This window comes from Cebus imitator, unplaced genomic scaffold (assembly GCF_001604975.1).
Source record: "Cebus imitator isolate Cc_AM_T3 unplaced genomic scaffold, Cebus_imitator-1.0 Scaffold273, whole genome shotgun sequence".
Classification (NCBI taxonomy): Eukaryota; Metazoa; Chordata; class Mammalia; order Primates; family Cebidae; genus Cebus; species Cebus imitator.
The window spans coordinates 2,551,877-2,558,981 of record NW_016107588.1 but is presented as its reverse complement, the minus strand read 5'-3'; the positions used below and the strand labels follow the sequence as shown (position 1 = coordinate 2,558,981).

At 32.1% G+C, this 7,105-nt stretch overlaps 1 protein-coding gene across 2 annotated transcripts in view; it reads left to right on the top strand.

Annotated features, from left to right (window-relative positions):
- GABRA3 (gamma-aminobutyric acid type A receptor subunit alpha3) overlaps window positions 1-7,105 on the top strand; it is a 250,766-nt gene that overhangs the window by 11,717 nt on the left and 231,944 nt on the right. The window contains exon 1 of one of the 2 annotated variants that reach the window (XM_017500892.2): window positions 3,628-3,710. The exons of the other annotated variant lie outside the window; for it this stretch is intronic. The gene's annotated coding sequence lies outside the window, so the exon portion shown is untranslated. Of the gene's footprint in view, window positions 1-3,627; window positions 3,711-7,105 lie in introns of those variants that run through there. 2 annotated transcript variants of the gene reach the window in all.

The following is a 7,105-nucleotide window of genomic DNA, read 5'->3' as shown; positions in this document are numbered from 1 at the left end:
AAAAAAAAAAAGAAAATCATGTTTCTTTTTCTTGAAATTATATTGAATCTCTAGAATGATTTGAAGAAGAATTGACATCCTTTTGACAGAGAGACTTCCTATTCCTGAAAATGTTGTATCTTGGCATTTATTCAGGCCTTTTTGCAACCTTTGATGAAGGTTGGTAAATTTATTGATAATATTCTTACATATTAAATTTACTCTCAGGCAACTTTATTTTTTAGTTAGATTTATTAACATATAATTAGCATAAAAGAAAGCTTACCCTTTGTATGTGTACAGTTTAAGTCCTAACACATGTATATGATTGTGTAACCCCTACCACCAGTACCACCACAATAAAGGTAGAGAAAATTTCCCTTAGCATTAAAGGTTCTTTGGTGCCCCTTTGCAGCCAATTCTTTTCTTCTACATACAATTCCAGGAAATCATCTATCTCTTTTCTGTCCTTAAAGTGTTGTTTCTTTTATTCTATCACATCAATGGAAATATTTGGTATGTAGTCTTTTGTGTCTGGTTTCTTCTAATTACCACATACTTTTAAGATTCATCCATGTTGCTACATATTTTCATTATTATTTATTCTTTATTATTGCTGAGTAATTTATTCATTCAACAGTTTATGGACATTTGTTTTTTTCCCACTATTTAGCCATGATAAATAATGCTGTCATAATGCTACTATAAATGTTCTTGTATAGGCTTTGGCTTCTCATATATTTTTATTTATACTAGGTAAATACCTAGAACTGGACTTTGGCAGTTATATATAAAGTAAATGTCTAACTTTATAAGAAATTGTCAAGCTGTTCTCCAAAGTGGCTATATAGTTTTACATTCCCACCATCAGTGTATAAGAATCTCAGCTGCTCAATATCCCCACCAGCACTTGGTATTTTCAGTCTTTTAAAAAAAATTAGGCCTGGTGCAGTGGCTCATGCCTGTAATCCCAGCACTTCGGGAGGCTGAAGCAAGCAGATCACTTGAGGTCAGGAGTTTGAGACCAGCCTGGCCAACATGGTGAAACCCTGTCTCTATTAAAAATGCAAAAATTAGTCTGGCGTGGTGGTGAGTGCCTGCAATCTCAACTACTTGGGAGGCTGAGGTAGGAGAATTAAATCACTTGAACTCTGGGGGGTGGAGGTTGCAGTGAGCTGAGATTGCATGCCACTGCACTCCAGCCTGGGTAACAGAGCAAGGCTTTGTCTCAAAAATAAATGAATAAGTTAACTTTATTTTAGAACTGTTTTACAAAAAAATTAAACCAAGTTACCATAGCCCCCATCCCAGTTTCCCTTATTATTACCGTCTTTAATGTGGTATATTTGTTACAACTGATAAACTGATATTGATATATTATTGTTAATTCACGTCTATAGCTTGCATTTGTGTACACTCTTTGTGTTCTATAGTTCTATGGATTTTGACAATGTATAACATATATCCACCATGATTATATAATACATAATAGTTTCTCTGACCTAAAAATCTCATATGATATACCTGTTCATCCTTCCCTCCAGCCTGAACCCCTGGCAACCACTGATCTTTTCACTCTCTGTAGTTTTATCTTTTCCAAAATGTCATATAGTTGAAATCTTATAGTATGTAGTTTTTAAGACTGACGTCTTTCACTTAGCAATATGTATTTAAGATTTTTCCCTGTATTTTCATGGCTTGATGATAGCTCATTTCTTTTTATTGCTGAATAATATTCTATTGTGTGGATAGACACATAGACTATACTACAATTTGTTTATCCATTCACCTACTGAAGGACATCAAGGTTACTTTTAAGTTTTAGCAATTATGAATAAAGCTGCTATAAGTGTTTGTGAGCAAGGTTTTGTGTGGATATAAGTTTTCAACTCATTTGGGTAAATACCAAAAAGTGCAATTGCTGGATCATATGGTAAAACTATGTTTAGCTTTGTAAGAAACTGCCTGACTGCTTCCAAAGTGGATTTATCATTTTGCACTCCCATCAGCAATAAATGAGCTTTCCTGTTGTTCCACATGTTTACCTACATGAAGTGTTGTCTACATTTTGGATTTTGGACATTCTAATAGGTGTGTAGTGATACATTATTGTTTTAGTATTCAATTCCCTAGTGACATACTAGTTGAGCATCTTTTTACATGCTTATTTGTAATCTCATCTTTTTTGCTGAGCTGTCTCTTCAGCTCTTTTGTTCATTTTTAACTGGGCTGTTTGTTTTCTTATTGTTCAGTTTTAAGAGTTCTTTATATATTTTCAATATAAGTTCTGTACAAGATACGCGTTTTGCAAATATTTTCTTCTAGTCTATTATGGTGTGTATTTTCATTCTCTTAACAGTGTGTCTCACAGAGCAAACATCTTAAATGTTAATGAAGTCCAATTTATCAGTTTTTACTTTCATGGATCATTCCTTGTTTTCTCCTATGTTCTAGGAGTTTTATGGTTTTGCATTTTGCTGGTTATGACCCATGCTGAGCTAATTTTTGTTAAGAATGTCTAGATTCATCTTTTTTCTGCAAGTGGATGACCAGTTATTCCAGCACCATTTGTTGAAGAAACTATCTTTCATCCCTTGTATTACCTTTGCTTCTTTGTCAAAGATCAGTTGACTATATTTGTGTAGGTCTATTTCTGGGCTATTTTGTTCCATTGATGTATTCGTCTATTCTTTTACAAACACCACATTGTCTTGTTTCCTGTCAGATAGTGTCAGTCTTCTAATTTTATTTATCTTCTTTAGTATTGTGTTTACTATTCTGGGTCTTTTGTCTTCCTATATGAACTTCAGAATCTGTTTGTTGATATCTAGAAAATAAATTGTTGGGATTTTGTTGGGATTACGTATCAGTTGAGAAGAACTGATTTTACCAGTAAGGAATCTTTCTATCCGACAATATTGAGTCTTCCTATTCATGACCATGGAATATTTCTCCATGTATTTAGATCTTTGATTTATCTTATCAGAGTTTTATAGTCTCTTTAAAGATATCATATACATTTTTGTTAGATTTATACTTAAGCATTTCCTCTTTTGGTGGAAACATAAATAGTGCGTTTTAAATTTCAGATTCCAGTTGTTCATTGCTGGTATATAAGAAAACTATTGACTTTTCAAGATTAGCCTGTATCCTGCCTTGTCAGTCTTTCTAGTGAGTGTGTAATGGTAGCTCACTGTGGTTTAATTTGCATTTTCCTATAACTAATGATACTGAACATTTTCTCATGTGCTTATTAGCCATCTGTCTAATTTGGAGAATGTCCATTCAAATTGTTTGCCCATTTTAAAATTGGTATATTTGTGGTCTCATTATTGGGTCATTATATAACAGAGTATATAATATTAAATATAATACCAATTCTTTAAAAGATACGTGTTTTGAAAATATTTTCTGCCTTCTGTGGCTTTTCTTTTCATTGTCTTAATGGGTTTTCTATTATGACTTGCACCTTTTGTATTCTAAGAAGTCTTTGCCTTAACTAAGTTCAAAATAACCCTCTCTTGTTTTGTTCTAGAGTTTTGTAGTTTCCGTTCTTTGATTTATGTCTTTGGTGTATGTTTAGATGACTTTCGTCTTTGTGGCAAGGTAATGTTACAGGCATATATATTTTTTCCTTATGTAGGTCCAATTTTTCCAGTCTAATTTGTTGACAAGATTATCTTTTGCCCATTGAATTACTTTGGCACCCTTGTCCAAAATCAACTGACCAGTTATGGATGGATCTACTTCTGGACTCTATTCTGTATATTTGATCTATTTGTGTAACCTTGAAACTAACACACTGTATCAATTATTATAGTTCAATGGTTCTCAACTGGGGCAATATTCCCCCCAGGAACATCTGGCAATGTCTAGAAACAGTTTTGTTGCCATAACTGCAGGGACATCCTCCTGGCATATTAAGGGTAGAGGCCAGGCAGCTACTCGAACAATAAAGTATTGCTCTGCTCCAAACTGTTAACATTGTTGAGGTTTAAAAACTGCAATAACATTATAGTAAATCTTGAAATAAAGCATTTTGGATCCTTTGACTTTGTTCTTCATTTAAAAATTATTTTTGAAAAAAAATTAAAATGTATTCTTAGTTATACTAGATCCTTTGTATTTCTAGATAAATTGATAAATCCGCTTTTCACTTTCTCGTCCAAAAATGCTACTGAAAGTTTTATTAGGATTGGGTTAAATCTATGGATCAATTTGGGAAGAAATGAAATCTTAACTATCTTGAGTCTCCTGATATATTAAGATGGTATAACTTTTTATTGTTTATTTTTTCTTTAAATTCTCTTAACAATGTTTTGTATATTTCAGTGTATAGGTCGTGCATATACTTTGTGAAATTTATATTAAGTAATACATGCTTTTTGATGCTATTATAAATAGTATTTTTTATACGTTTTAACATCTGATATTTATTATTAGTGTATATAGATATAATTAATTTTTGTATATTGATATTGTATTTTATGACCTTACAAAACTTAATTAATAGTTCTAGTAGCTGTTTTGTTTGTTTTTAGATTCTTGGTATTTTCTATGCAGATAATTATGCTGTCTGGTAGTAAACACAGTTTCAATTCCTATTTTCCAAATTGTATCATTTTTCTTGCTGTGTTTATTTTATTTTATTTTTGCTGTATTTGAACTGGATAGGACCTCTAGTAGAATGTTGAATGGATGTGGCTAGAGTAGATCTCCTTGCCTTGATCTTCATTTCATTGCAGGAAATATTCAGTCTTTCACCATTAACTGTGGTGCCAGCTTTGGATTTTTCTCACTTGCCATTTATAAGTTTGAGGGAGCTCCCTTCTATCCATAGTTTGGTGAGGGATTTTATTGTGAATTTATGTTCATGATCTTGAATTTTTTTCTGTATCTATTGAAATGACCTTTCTAAGTGACTGACTTTTAAGTGTCGAACCACTCTACCAATTCCCATAGTGCCAATCTATTTGGTCACGAAGTATTATTCTTGATATATATTTGGGTTTAATTTGTTACTATTTTATTTAAAGCTTTTTTTTGTGTGTCTGCATTCATTAGATATGTTGGTCTTTAATTTTCTTTTTTTTACAATGCATTTATTTGGTTTTGGTAAAGAGTCACTCTAGTCTCATAAAATGAGTCGGGAAGTGTTTTTTCCCTCTTTTATGGGACAGTTTATGTAGAGTTAGTATTCTTTCTTCCTTAAGTACTTGGTGTATTAGGCAGGTGTTTCTTAAATATTAACTTACATGATCACAAGGTCCCACAATATACTGCCTGCAAGCTTGAGGACCAAGACAAGTCAGTCCGAGTCTCAAAACTGAAGGACTTGGAGTTCAATGTTTGAGGGCAGGAAGCACCTAGCATGGGAGAGAGATGTAGGGTGGGAGGCTAGGCCAGTCTCGCCCCTTAACATTTTTTTGCCTGCTTTATATTCGATGGCAGCTGATTAGATTGTGCCCACCAGATTAAAGGTGGGTCTGCCTTCCCCACTCCACTGACTCAAATGTTAATCTCCTTTGACAACACTCTCACAGACACACCCAGGATCAATACCATGCATCCTTCAATACAATCAAGTTGACACTCAGTATTCACTGTCATACTTGGTGTAATTCACCAGTTAAGCCAAGGTTTTTAAGTATGAATTTAGCTGTAAATTTAATATATTTAATAGATAAAATGCTATACAGGTTGTCTATTTCTTCTCAAGTGAGAGTATTATGTCTTGCAAATATTTTGCCTATTTCATTTACATTATTAAATTCATTTCCATGAATTTGTTCCTAATATTTTCTTATTATCCTTTGAATTTTTGTAAGATCTGTAGTGACCCACTTGTCTTCATTTCTAATAATGGTAATGTTTTCTCTTTTTTCTCATTATCTGTGTAAAAGTTTACTAATTTTATTTATGTTTTCAAAGAACCAGCTCTTAGTTTCATTGATTGTCTTCCTTCATTATATTTCATTGAATTCTGCTCTTATTTTGATTACTTCCTTCATTTTGTTTTCCTTAACTTTAATTTGCTCTTCATTTGCATGTGTCTTAAAGTGGAATCTTAAACCATTGATTTGAGTTTTTCTCATCTAATATAAGATTTAATGCTATAACTACCCCATCTGCACTTTTTAAGCTGCATTACATAGTTTTTTTGATAATTATATTTTTGTTTTGTGGCCATTTAAATTAGGATTTTTTCTATTACATTTTCTAATTGATATCTGTAAGTTGGTTTTGTAACCTTGAAAATTCTTTTTTTTTGAATTATACTTTAAGTTGTGGGGTATATGTACAGAACAATGCAGGTTTAATATATAGGTATATACGTGCCATGGTGGTTTGCTGCACCCATCAACCTGTCATCCTCATAAGTAACCTTGAAAATTCTTACTCATTCTTATAATTTGTTGGTTCTTTTGAATTTTCTTTTTTTTTCTTTTCTCCAACAAATGAGAACAATTTTGCCTTCCTTTTAACATTCTTATGTTAAGGTATTATTTCTTTTCTTGTTATTTTGGTTAAGACATACAATAAAACATCGATTACTGATAGGGATGGGGCAGTCTTCTTGTTTCTGTCTTGAGTGAGGTTGTTTCTAATGTGTCTCCATTGTGTATGACATTTGCTCTAGGTTTCTTGGTAGATATTCTTCATCAGATAAAATAAGTTTCATTGTATTTCTAATTTGTTAAGATTTCTACCATGAATGAGAGGAAAATTTCATTGCATAATTTTTTTCTTCATCTATTGAGATGCTCCTATACTTTTTCTTATGTTATTAATCTATTTTAAAAATTGCTGGTGGTAAATCAACTCCTTTTTTGGAATTGTGAATTGCATTGATTATTCAATATTAAACTGTCCTTTCATTTTTGAGAAAAATCTACCTGATTACAGATTATATGTGGCTAGATTTATTTGCTTTCCCTTTAAAAAACTGCATCTATGTTCTTAAGTTGGTATTACCAATACTGTTCACTTTTGATATGAATATTGCATTGAGCTAAAAAGTGGTTTGTATAGCTTTCATCTTTTTCCAGTTTCTGGAACAGTTTGCAGAAGATAAGAATTAACTTTATTTTTATAGTGTAATAAAACTGATTTTGGATCCTGGTAT